At 41.7% G+C, this 13,061-nt stretch overlaps 1 pseudogene; it reads left to right on the forward strand.

Annotated features, from left to right (window-relative positions):
- The window catches only part of LOC117723813 (microfibrillar-associated protein 1A pseudogene), a 29,886-nt pseudogene extending 22,077 nt beyond the window's left edge, over positions 1 to 7,809 (forward strand).
- The last annotated feature ends 5,252 nt before the right edge of the window (positions 7,810 to 13,061 follow it).

Below are 13,061 nucleotides of genomic sequence, written 5' to 3' on the forward strand. Positions count from 1 at the left end.
AGTAGTAGAAAATGCTTTACAAGATGCCCAACTAAAACGCATAGATGAAACCAAAAACTTTGACTTATGTGTTTTTAAAACTAGACACTTACCAACTGCTGTGTTATGGCAGGAGGGGCCTTTGTTATGGATTCATCCCAATGCTTCTCCCGCAAAGATTATTGAAAGGTATCCAGATTCAGTCGCTCAGCTTGCCCTTCGTGGACTAAAAGCAGCCATTACCCATTTTGGAAGGGAGCCTAAGGTTGTGATAGTGCCTTATACTGCCCATCAAGTCCAAATATTAACGGTGACCTCTGATGTTTGGGCAGTGCTGGTTACTTCCTTCAATGGTCAAATAGATAATCATTATCCTAAGCATCCCATCTTACAATTTGCCTTAACTCAAGCTATCATATTTCCACATATTGTATCTCAGGAGCCACTCCCAGATGGAATGGTAGTTTATACAGACGGGTCTAAAACAGGAGTGGGTGCCTATGTGGTTAATGATAAGGTTACATCCAAACAATACCATGAAACCTCACCTCAAATTGTGGAATGCTTAGTGGTGTCAGAGGTTCTGGAAATCTTTCCAGGTCCCTTAAATATTGTTTCAGATTCTTTCTATGTGGTTAATGCAGTGAAAGCATTAGAAGTTGCTGGGTTAATTAAGACATCTAGCATCTTAATTAGCATAATTAAGACATTAAGACATCTGGGTTAATTAAGACATGTAGAAGTTTTTCAAAAGATTCAGCTTACCCTGGCTAAGCGAAGATTCCCTGTCTTTATAACTCATATTAGGGCTCACTCAGGCTTACCGGGACCTATGTCCCGTGGAAATGACCTGGCAGATCGAGCCACAAAGTTGATTGCAATTGCCCTTTCACCAAAATTAGATTTGGCTAAAGCCTTTCATAAAAGGTTTCATGTGACAGCTGAGACGCTACGAGGTCAATTTAACATTACTAGAAAGGAGGCTAGAGATATCGTGACTCAATGCCAAAACTGCTGTCAATTCCTTCCTGTTCCCCATACCGGAATTAACCCTCAGGGAATTAGGCCATTACAGATCTGGCAAATGGATGTTACTCACATCCCATCCTTTGGCAAATCACAATATTTGCATGTCTCCATTGATACCTGTTCTGGAGTTATGTTCGCCTCTCCATTGACCGGAGAAAAGGCGGCTCATGTTATTCAACATTGTTTCGAGGCTTGGAGTGCCTGGGGAAAGCCTAAAATCCTTAAAACGGACAATGGACCAGCCTACACTTCTCAAAAATTTCAACATTTTTGTTGCCAAATGGAGGTGACACACCTGACGGGTCTTCCTTACAACCCTCAGGGACAGGGCATCATTGAGCGTGCTCATCGTACCCTTAAAACTTATTTGATAAAACAAAAAGGAGAAGTTGAGGAAGCTCTACCCATGGTGCCACGGGTTACTGTTTCTCTGGCACTTTTTACTCTCAACTTTTTGAATTTGGACAGTCAGGGCAATACAGCGGCTGATCGCCATTGCCTGGAACCAACTAGGCCAAAAGAAATGATAAAATGGAAAGATGTTTTGACTGGTCAATGGAAAGGCCCGGATTCTATTTTAATAAGATCCAGGGGAGCGGTTTGTGTTTTTCCACAGGAAGAAGACAACCCATTTTAGCTGCCAGAGCGACTGACGCAGCAGCTCGCGGTTCCTGAAAATGACCCCCTGAAGGATTCATCTGCAGATGCTCTCAGTTCTCACTTGGACTCTCCTAAATTTGGTTCCTAGTATATATAGTGAATTTAGATGGCTATACTATCTGCTTTTCCAAAACCTATGCCCTTGCCTTCTTAAAAGGCGCCGCTTCTGCTAAACAGAATTTCTCCTAGACCCTTAACTGTAATGCCTCACTCCAGTTTGTGTGTATCCTCCATTTCTTTTCATCCTATCCAACAACTCCTTAGTACTTGTACCAATGTAACTTGCTTTATGTCCCAGTGCTGGTCTGCTCTTGTCTATAAGCAGGCCCTAATAGCCAGTATACCACTATGGATCCCTATCCCCGTTCAGACATCTGGGACCTTGACTTTATTTCGACAGAAGAGAGATTTTGATATAACTGCAGCCATTATCACTGCTATTACCATCTCTGCAGCTGCAGCTGTGACAGCCGGCAGAGCCATGGCTAATCAAGTTACAGCAGCTACTGTTGTTAATCAAATTTCAGAAAAGACTTCTGAGGCTTTGACCACTCTACAGAAAGTGGATGCACACTTGGCATCAGACATTCTGTTGGTCAATCAGAGAGTTGATTTGCTCCAAGCCCATGTAGAACAACTCACAGATGTGGTTCAAATGATCTGCGTGTCAGCAACCCCACATCTATGTATTACACCTCTGAGATTTTTGAATGATACATTTATTCAAAGCCATAACCTTTCTGCTTATTTACAAGGGAATTGGACTAGAGAGCTGGACCAGATGCAGCGGCGATTTCAGATCCGGATTTCGAGCCTTGATGGAACACAAGTGGACCCTGTTACCCCTGGCGATTTTACTTCTTGGCTTACCTCTGCCTTTTCTTTCTTTCTTAAAGGGTGGGGATAGGCCTGTTTGGTGCAGCCCTATGTTGTGGATTAGTGTTCATGTTATGGTTGGTCTGCAAGCTCAGAGCCCAACAAAAACGTGACAAGGTCGCTATCGCCCAAGCACTCGTAGCCTTGGAGCAAGGATCTTCCCCTGAAATTTGGTTATCTATGCTAAGAAAGTATCTGATGACTGAGACCCTCAGTCGATGCACCCCAACGGTTCATCCCATTGCACTGGGTCGATGAGAGGTCTAAGTCTAGCCAGCCCTTGCCTGAATAACTGTGATACCTGAATATTTAGAGGTGTTTGCGAGTAGGTACTCGACAGGGAATGTTCCACAAGTGTGGATAGATTTCCCGAAAGTATGCCTGATTGCACAAAGGTTTGATGCCAAGAAACCTCCTCCCCGGGTGGCACCCCAGGGCAGAGGCTCCCTTTCCCCATCAAAAGGCATCGAAATGGGTATGGGAAGTATTACTCATTGCACGATGACAAGAGAAGAAACCCATTATAATATCTCATTTTGCACAGGGGATCCGGCCTCTGCTTTCCCTCACTGAGTTGGTGCCGCGCTTGATAGGCAAAAAGCTGTTCCATCTTAATAAAATTGATAGGGGAAGATGTTAGGAGCTGCAGTGAGCTTGACAACATTAGCCATTACAAGATGGCGCGAGCATCCTGTGCTCCCACAAGTAAACAACTAACTGCGCAGGTGCAAAAGGCAAAAGCACGCCAAAGTCACTGCCCATCCCAGGGTGTAATATGGGGTAATGAGTGAACAGCTAATCAGAAGTGAATACACCACTCTAGGGTACATATAGCAGTGCCTTTCTCGGGCTTGGGGTCTTCCACTTGTGCTGATACAAGAATAAAGCCTCGTTGTAGTAACCACCCGAACACTGCCTCACGTGTCTCTTTCGCGGGTGAAGGGGACTTGAAGGGGCCCGGAACATTTATGAGGTTCCATTTGTCAATTCTTGATCTTAGAGCATAAGCCATTGGTGTTTTGTTCAGGAACATTTCCCCTGTGCCCATGAGATTGAGGCTCTTCCCCACCTTCTCTTCTATTAGTTTCAGTGTATCTGGTTTTATGTAAAGGTCCTTTATCCACTTGGATTTGAGCTTTGTACAAGGAGATAAGAATGGATCCATTTCATTCTTCTACTTGCTGACCTCCAGTTGAACCAGCACCATTTGTTGAAAATTCTGTCCTTTTTCCACTGAACGGTTTTAGCTTCTTTTCAAAGACAAAGTAACCATAGGTAAGTGGGTTCATTTCTGGGTCTTCAATTCTATTCCATTGATCTTCTTGCCTGTCTCTGTATCAATACCATGCAATTTTTATCACTACTGCTCTGTAGTACAGTTTGAGGTCAGGGATGGTGATTCCCCCTGAAGATCTTTTATTGTTGAGAATAGTTTTTTCTATCCTGGGTTTTTTGTTATTCCAAATGAATTTGAGAATTGCTCTTTCTAACTCTGTGAAGAATTGAGTTGGGATTTTGATGGGGATTGCATTGAATCTGTAGATTGCTTTCGGCGAGATGGCCATTTTTACTATATTAATCCTGCAAATACATGAGCATGGGAGATCTTTCCATCTTCGGAGATCTTCTTTGATTTCTTTCTTCAGAGACTTAAAGTTATTGTCATACAAATCTTTTACTTACTTGGTTAGATTCACACCAAGGTATTTTATATTATTTGTGACTATTGTGAAGGGTGTCATTTCCCTAATTTCTCTCTCAGCCTGTTTATCCTTTGAGTAAAGAAAGACTACTGATTTGTTTGAGTTAATTTTATATCCAGCCACTTTGCTGAAGTTGTTTATCAGGTTTAGGAGTTCTCTGGTGGAAGTTTTGGGGTCACTTAAGTATACTATCATATCATCTGCTAATAGTGAAATTTTGACTTCTTCCTTTCCTATTTGTATCCCTTTGACTTCCTTTTGTTGTTTAATTGTTCTGGCTAAGGCTTCAAGTACTATATTGAATAGGTAGGGTTAGAGTGGGCAGCCTTATCTAGTCCATGATTTTAGTGGGATTGCTTTAAGTTTCTCTCCATTGCGTTTGATGATGGCTACTAGCTTGCTGTATATTGCTTTTACTATGTTTAGGTATGGGCCTAAATTGAATTCCCGATTTTTCCAAGACTTTTACCATGCAGGGGTGTTGAATTTTGTCAAATGCCTTCTCAGCATCTAGTGAGATGATCATATGAGTTTTTCCTTTGAGTTTGTTTATATAGTGGATTATGTTGATGGATATCTGTATGTTGAACCATCCCTGCATTTGTTTGATAAAGCCTACTTGATCATGATGGATGATTGTTTTGATGTGTTCTTGGATTCAGTTTGTGAGAATTGTATTGAGTATTTTTGTATCAATATTCATAAGGGGGATTGGTCTGAAGTTCTCTTTCTTTGTTGGATCTTTGTGTAGTTTAGGTATGAGCATAACTGTAGCTTCATGGAATGAATTGGGTAGTGTTCAATTAGTTAAATTTCAAAATCTTAGGTTTCTCTACCATGGCTTTTCATTTTGACTTCATATTGCTCTAGAAAATCTCTTTTTAAGACCAAAATCTCATCTTGAGAACAGCAAGAGTAAAGATCAATGCTCCCTCTCTATTCTCAAGCCCTGCAGGCCCCAGGACACATAGCTTCATCACTCCCACCTCTACCACCATTGAGGTATTCATGTAAGTCCTGATGGCCAAATTATAGGTTTAAGCATCTGAAATTCCTCTTCATGCAAATGAACATTCCCAGCACCTCAGCCCCAGTCAATAATATATGTATGCTCACCTCAAAAGCCCCTACCTACTCCCCAAGGTGTTATAGCCCCTGACACCCTGAAATAAAGAGAAATATTTCACTAAATATCATCTAGAAGAGCTATGTCACTTCTCAGAACAAAGAAGAGCTGTAATACAGAAGTCAAACAGTCTTGGAGAAGCTCCACTCCTCAACCCCCTTCAGACTGAGATCCTGTCAACCCACCCTGCCCAGACAAGCTTTGCTCATTTCATTCTGGCCTAGTCTTCAATGGTGCCTGAATACCCCAGCGGCAGAAGCAGAGCCGGGCTTCTGGAGAGGGCCTCTCTGAGTACACTCTAGAAAATGAATCTTCCAAACACATAACATAAATGTTTCAATAACATTGCTATGATATAGTGTCACTCTGGGAAATTTTAGAGACAGGCTGATGATCGCATCCTGGGTGCAAAACAGGGAAATCAAACAGTTGCCAGTCCAGTATAGAGAAACATGATCCACAAAACACTTGAAGAACTTATAAAATTAAGTTGATTTTTATGTTTACCTTCTCTTCTCACACAAAAAAGAAAAAGTTGGTTGTGTCCCACAAATCATGTCAATTGAAGACTCACATGCAGAATCTAGTCTTATTTATCCTGCCACAGTCCTGAAAGAAGTCGAGATTGTAAAATTTGTACTTACCCAAGTAGAATATATATTACAAAGTCACGGCCTGGAAAACCAGTGGTTTAGGATCTCTTCCCAACAACCACTACACCTACATCTCTCTGTTGGAAATTCTGAAAGAATATAGTAAAATTATGTTCTTTTTGAGGATATTAGTTGTTAACCATCAGGCACATCCATGGGCAGCTAACAGTGACTCTACAGCAATCAGGCTTCTTTACAGACAGCTTTTGAGGGACCCAGCGACTAGAGAGGTCATCTCTAGCTGTCGGTGAACGACACTGTTGCCGAATTGAATGTCCCTTTTGCGCATGTGCCATGGACCCAATAAAAGTCATCGTCTCTGTCAGTCGAGCAACAGTGTCGGGCAAAGCTCGGTGGGAAGTGATATTCTGTTCCTTGCTCTTCCTTGTTGGATTCAGTCCATTTTGAGGAGTCTCCACGGCCGTCATCCTGTCGGTCCCAAGCACACTCATAAAGCAGCCGCCCATTCAGTCTATGGCTGGGTCCGTCCCAGTTCGCAATGAGAAAAGTGAGATTTCAATGGAAAAAGTGAAGGTAAAATGGTATGTGTCCGGAAAGAGACCAGATAATGCCCCTATGAAGTCCTCAGATGAAGACTATGAAGAAATTCAGCTCATTAAGAAAGCCAAGGAACAAGAAGCAGAGCCTGAGGAACAGGAGGAGGATTCATCCAGTGACCCCCAACTTCGGCGTTTACAGAACCGCATTAGTGAAGATGTGGAAGAGAGATTGGCTCGACATGGAAAAATAGCAGAGCCTGAAGTAGTAGGAGAAAGTGACTCAGAAGTAAAGGAAGATGCTTGGCGGGTGGAACCAGAAGATAGCAGTGAGGATGAGGAGAAAGAAATTGACGATGAAGAAATGAAGGACGCTCTGGGGAGACGTCTGAGTCAGAATCTGGATGCACTCAACATTGATGATGAAAATGGGGGAGGGGGAGGAATACGAGGCATGGAAAGTCCATGAGCTCAAAAGAATCAAGAGGGAGAGAGAAGACTGAGAAGCCCTTGCAAAGGAGAAAGCAGAAATTGAACATATGAGAAACCTGACTGAGGAAGAATGGCAGGCAGAACTTTGGGCAAATGGCAAAGTCATTACCAGCAAAGCTGTTAAAGGCAAATACAAGTTTTTACAAAAGTATTATCACCGAAGTGCCTTCTTCATGGATGAGGATGAAGAAGTCTTCAAGAGAGATCTTAGTGTAACTACTTTTGAGCATCATTTTAACAAAACCATTCTTCCAAAGTCATGCAGGTCAAGAATTTTGGACGGTCTGGTCACACCAAGTACACCCACCTTGTGGATCAAGATACATGGGGAGAGCAACAATACCAACCAGCCAGAGCTCCCAGGATCTAAACCACCAGCCTGGGAGCACGTAGGGAGGGACCCATGGCTCCAGCTATAAATGTAGGGGAGAATAGCCTTATCAGGCATAAGTGAGAGAGGAGGTCCTTGGTCCATGAAGGCTGGATGCCTCAGTGTGGGGGAATTCAAGGGCAGGGAGTTAGGGGTGGGTGGGTGGGAGGTACATCCTCATAGAAGCAGGAGGGGGAGATGGAATGGGGATTTCTGAGGGGGGGATGGGGAAAGGGAATAATATCTGAAATGTAAATAAAATAGCCAATAAAAATTAATTTAAAAAAAGATACCACTTCATTTGACTCTGCATGGGACCAAGAGAGTGAGTGCCCAGAACACAAAATTCTTTAAACAAAAGGCAGCAGGGGTAGGAGATGTATTTGAGTGACGACCATCTGCCAAAAAGAAGAAAACCAACTAGGCTTCAACTACTTATTCCAACTGTGGGACACAAGGGGATCTAGTCCTCAATTTTCTTTAACCATCATTTACATAGTTCTTGTATAGAGCTTTCCAGACTTGTGGCCATAACTTGTTTTTGAAGGTGCTTTGTAAGAGGCTTGCACTCATACTGAGAAACTCACAGAAAAGCACTAATCAGGTAAGATTAGAAGCTTCCCACTTAAAACTATTTCTGAGAAATCTTAGGTTTCTCTACCATGGCTTTCCATATTGACTTGGGACTATTCTAAGTTTGTTTTTCCAGCCTGGATCAGATACCTGGGCATGTGGATGGATGGTGCATTACTTCTTCCTTAGGGTTAGGAGTAGACTATCAGGAAATACAAGCTCAGTCCAGCCTGGTTTTGCATTTAAGGTGCTGAATCTACTTTTCTAAATAAATATACTTTTTGATCTGTAAAAAGAAAAAAAAAAATAAAGTCAAGGTCTCCCTTCCCCAGACTCTCTTTCCTCTCTCTCCCAGAGGCTGCCTCTGTATCTCCATCCCCAATAAACCTACCACATAAGACCTGTCATGTGAGTTTTGTTGGGACCCGCTGCCTATTCCTATCATTAGTATTAAAACCATGGAAAATGAAAAAGAAGTGGAAAACAAAAGCAAGAAATCAGAAAAGGAAGGCTCAAGTAGTTAGGCTTTTCAAAGGTCGTGTGTCCGGCACAAGAGGCAATAAGAGCAAACCCGGTAACTGCAGAGCCAAAAGCTAACACCAGAGTCTTCAGGGACAGTGACATCCCTCATGTCACCTCATCTCCTAACATGAAAAGAAACAGAAGCAAAGGCCAGGGTCTCTCCTCAATTAGCAGCCAGAAAAACAGCTCTGAAAGAAAAAGGACACACTGCTTGTAGGAACTTGTTCAAAATGACAGGAATTCAGATAGAAAAGTCACTGATAAATGAACTTTTAATAGATATTTTAAAAATGGAGGGGCTGGAGGGGAAATGGGACAGTGATGTAATCATATTTCAATTAAAATGTATAAAAACATAATTTAAAAAAGTAGAAAATTTTAAAAGATTGTTTTAATCCCCATAGTACCAAATAGAGAAAAGGTGAGCCTGTCCAGAAACCAAGACAACAGCAAACAGCAATATTCTATCTATCTCTCACTGTAAAGTGATAGACACTGTCAAGAGGAAAACTGTGTCCCCAGACAATGAGATATAATTCATCTTAACCTTGAATCTCTTGGACTCCCACCAACAGGAGCAAAATGAGGCAGCTTCCTGTGGATGGATGCTGCCTTCGAGTTACTCTTGTGAGGAAAAAGTGAGCAGAAGCAGCTTGGTGAGGAGAGGCTTCATTTTACTCACAGTTCCATAAAGCAGGCCACCAAAAGCAGCTAGGGCAGGAACTCAAAGAGGGTAGAATCCTGGAGGCAGGAACTGATTCAGAGGCCATGGAGGGATGGTACTTACTGGCTTGCTCCCTGTGGCTTGCTCAGCCTGATTTCTTATAGAACCAAGGACTACCCACCCAGGGATGGCACTACGTACAATAAGCTGGGTCCTCCCACATCAATCTCCAATTTTTAATATGTCCTACAAGCTTGTCGACAGCCTCATCTTACGGATGCATTTTCTCTAGGGAGGTTCCCTCATCTCCAATGACCCTAGCCTGTGTCAATTTGACGACAACAACAACAATAACAGCAACAAAATACTACTAGTAGTGATGATGATGATGATGATGATGATGATGATGATGATGATGATGATGATAATAATAATAATAATAATAATAATAAATAATAATAGTAGTCAGCACAGATACCTCCACAGGAAGCCTGTCATTATTCTAGCTTATAGTACCTTACAGAGTTACAGAAGTTCACTTGACAGCTCCCCTCCTCCGTCAAGATAATCAACTCACACAGTCTCCCAGACTCACAAAAGAATGAGCTGGGAATGTCACTCATTGCAACCCTCTAACTCAGGAAGTATCAGCTGAGGCGCTTGCTGGGTGGTCTGATTTCAGGATCCCTCACAAGGAGAACCATCTGAGAAGAAGCTAAATGAACCACATCTTTGATTGTCGAACAACCAGCCTCTGTGACGCCTCATGAGACACTTTACTTGAAGCTGCTCTTGCCACTGTAGGCAGGAGCTCTTTCTCCTTAAGCAAGAGCAGTCCACCTTAAGTAGGAGCTGTTCCTCCTTAAGCAGAAGCTAGTCCACCTTAAGCTGGAGCTATTCTACCTTAAGAAGGAGCTATTTCACCTTAGGCAGGTGCTGTTGTACCTAGTGCAGGAGTTATTCCCCAAATTTAAAAGGCACTATTCAGATTGATCATAGTGAACACCACACATTTTTCTCTGTTCCCTATAAGTCAGAGTGAGCACAATCCAACCTATTTCCATATTTGGATAAAAGAGACTATTTAACAAATTTTCAACTTTGCTAAACCCTGGAATGTTCATCAGTTCACCAGGCTGCTGACCACCTAGGTTCAAAGGAACACTGCTTTGAAAGTCATTTGCTTTTATTTTTCTCCGTCTTTGAGCACAATCCAGGCAAGACTGTATTTACACATGAAGTTTTCACGGAGGAAAACATGCTCCTTGTCTCAGTCACCAGACAGGTTGGGGGTGTGCTGCCTGGCTTGTTTGAAAGTCATTCTTCAGAGAGAGCATTTTAAAATTATCTCCAAGTAACTAACCAAAAAGGTAGAACTGGGAAATCCTGATTGCACTCCTCTTCCTATGCTGCCTTACTGTTCTACACTCCAGACTTGCTAGTAAACCCTCTTAGAACACAGTGGGGTTTTCACAAGGGCTACCCTTTGTAGAAACCTCATTACACTCTTGGCTGCTGATCAATCTGCACCCTACAGAAGTCTTGCTCTGTTAGCTTAATGAAACGTGAAACTGAAAGGTCAACCCTGGAAGTTGCTTGGCACATTCCAACACTGCTAAGCTATAATATTAGGTCTCAGACTAACCTACCATTTTAGGGATCAAAAAAATCAATTGATGGGGGTTGATGAGGTGGTTTAATGTTAACTTTCCTACAGTTAAAAAAAGGCTACATGTTGTTCACAGGAATAGTAAAAAGTTACTTCTTTCACTAGTCTAATCTTTAACTCCTTCACAGACCTAAGAAGGATGTATTATAATCTAAATGGGATATGTGTCAATTAAAATGACAGTCTTACATATTACCTAGGTCACCCTACTAGGTTCCTAAATATGCACCTCAGCTGTTTGCTCTAGAGTCTGAAACCCAACTTGTACCATGCACTGCAATCCCAGCACTGGAGAGGCAGAGATGGGTGGATTCCTAGGGATCCCTGGTCAGAGAGCCAAACTTATTCAGCAAGATCTCTCTCTGTCAAGGAAAGAACCTGTTCCAAAACATGGAAGACAGAACCTGAAGATGTCCTATAGCCTATGCTCATACCTCCATGCACACACACACACACACACACACACACTATTTTCACTCTTCTATACGTTTTCAATAATAGAATCTTAGTACTTATTATTTTAGTATTCAATATTTTAATGGCAGCCATGTTCTGTAAAATAAGACAAAACTTTTCTACTTTAATGAGGTTTCTGTTTTTATGGCCATGATGACTTACCCAAGCAAGTCTACCCTAATTTAAGATGTTAAAAAAAACATTTATTATAATGTTGTTAGAGCCATGGTTCACCTTAATCACTTCTGGGGAAGTCTAGAGTTAATATTTGTAAGATAGTTATTCATGTTTTGTGAAAAAAAAAACTCACACTTTACATTTGTCCAATTCATAACTATAGCAGATGTTTAGCTTGGAATCTTTGAGATGACACTAATACTGAGCATTTCTTTTATGTATCAGACCCCATACCATAATATAAAGCTAAGCCCTAACTCCTTCTCCTTTGGAACATGTAACCTTATGCCTTGAAAATGACTGACTAGATTGGAGTGTAGGAAGGTGAGTGCAATCTGCCCACTCTTCTCCTCTAAAGGGACTGGCTAGGATGATGACATTGATACTAACTCCAGGCCTTGGGAAGCTATCCTACAAAAGACATCATCTGTTTCCTGCTCCAGCCTGAAATCTCATTTGCAGCTGAGTGGCCTGCTCCTGGGTTCATGGCTTTCTTATCTCTTCAACTCCCATCTGCAGCTGCACTCCTGGTAATTCTGTAAAGGCAACCTGATGTCAGCCTCTGGGTTTCACCTATTTTATTGTTCCTCTGACTCAACTATAATCTCCTGTATTTTGTCATCTAATTTTTTTTTGTATCCTTATTGTTCTGTCTCTGCTGGTTTAAGGTTTTAGCCTTAAATAACAGCTGCATCTTCTGTGAGCCCACCCAACCTCCACCCCTATTTTCCGATTTTCTCCATATGACCCCACTCTACTGCTTTTCTTGTTTCTTTTCAGCTTAACACTTTCATCCTTTCTACACCTTTGCTGGGGTTTACTGACTAAACAATCTAGCCAAATTGATTTGCTGCAGGTTCAGTGAGAGAGCTTGTCTTAAAAACTAAGAAGAACAACTGAGGAAGATTAAGGAAGATATCTAAAGAGGACCTCTGGCCTCCACATGAGTACATGTATAGACACACATGAACACACACGTGCACACATATGAACGCACACATACACACACACACACACACAAGAAAATATCAGGCTGACAGTACACGTCAGTAATAGAGTACTTGCCTAGAACACAGGCCCTAGTACTTGATCTCCAGCACTGAAATACAATAGTGATAATGGTAAGAGATAAATATCAAGTTAACAAAAAGACTAGTAAGTTTAGTAGTTTTTCTTAACTAACATTTTGCAGGCAGTTTGATCAGAGTTGTACACTTGTGTTTACATCTTTCCTACCATTAGAAAAACATATGTACAGTGCTCAAGCATCTGGTAGGAGTTTTTAAATTATTAAATATTACATAAAATTACTAGCCAGCAGTCATAAACCAGGCACTTTCCAGTTTCTCTAGCTGTAATACATTCCCCAGCATGCATGATCCTTCTTTTACTGTTTCGCACTCTCAAACAATATCCAGTCTGACTTGTACTTTAGTCCCAAAACACTGATGTCAAAGCCCATTCCTTTCCATGGTTTTCCATGAGCCATCAGCCAAACACAAGGTGATTGTAGAAGTGCAGACCCTACTCCCAGTAAGATAAATCACTCAGAACAATTAGAAAACACATTGCACTCAAAGCTAATAAAGAAAAGAAATCTACCACTTTGTCTTGG

Source organism: Arvicanthis niloticus, chromosome 19 (genome assembly GCF_011762505.2).
Source record: "Arvicanthis niloticus isolate mArvNil1 chromosome 19, mArvNil1.pat.X, whole genome shotgun sequence".
In the NCBI taxonomy this organism is placed as follows: domain Eukaryota; kingdom Metazoa; phylum Chordata; class Mammalia; order Rodentia; family Muridae; genus Arvicanthis; species Arvicanthis niloticus.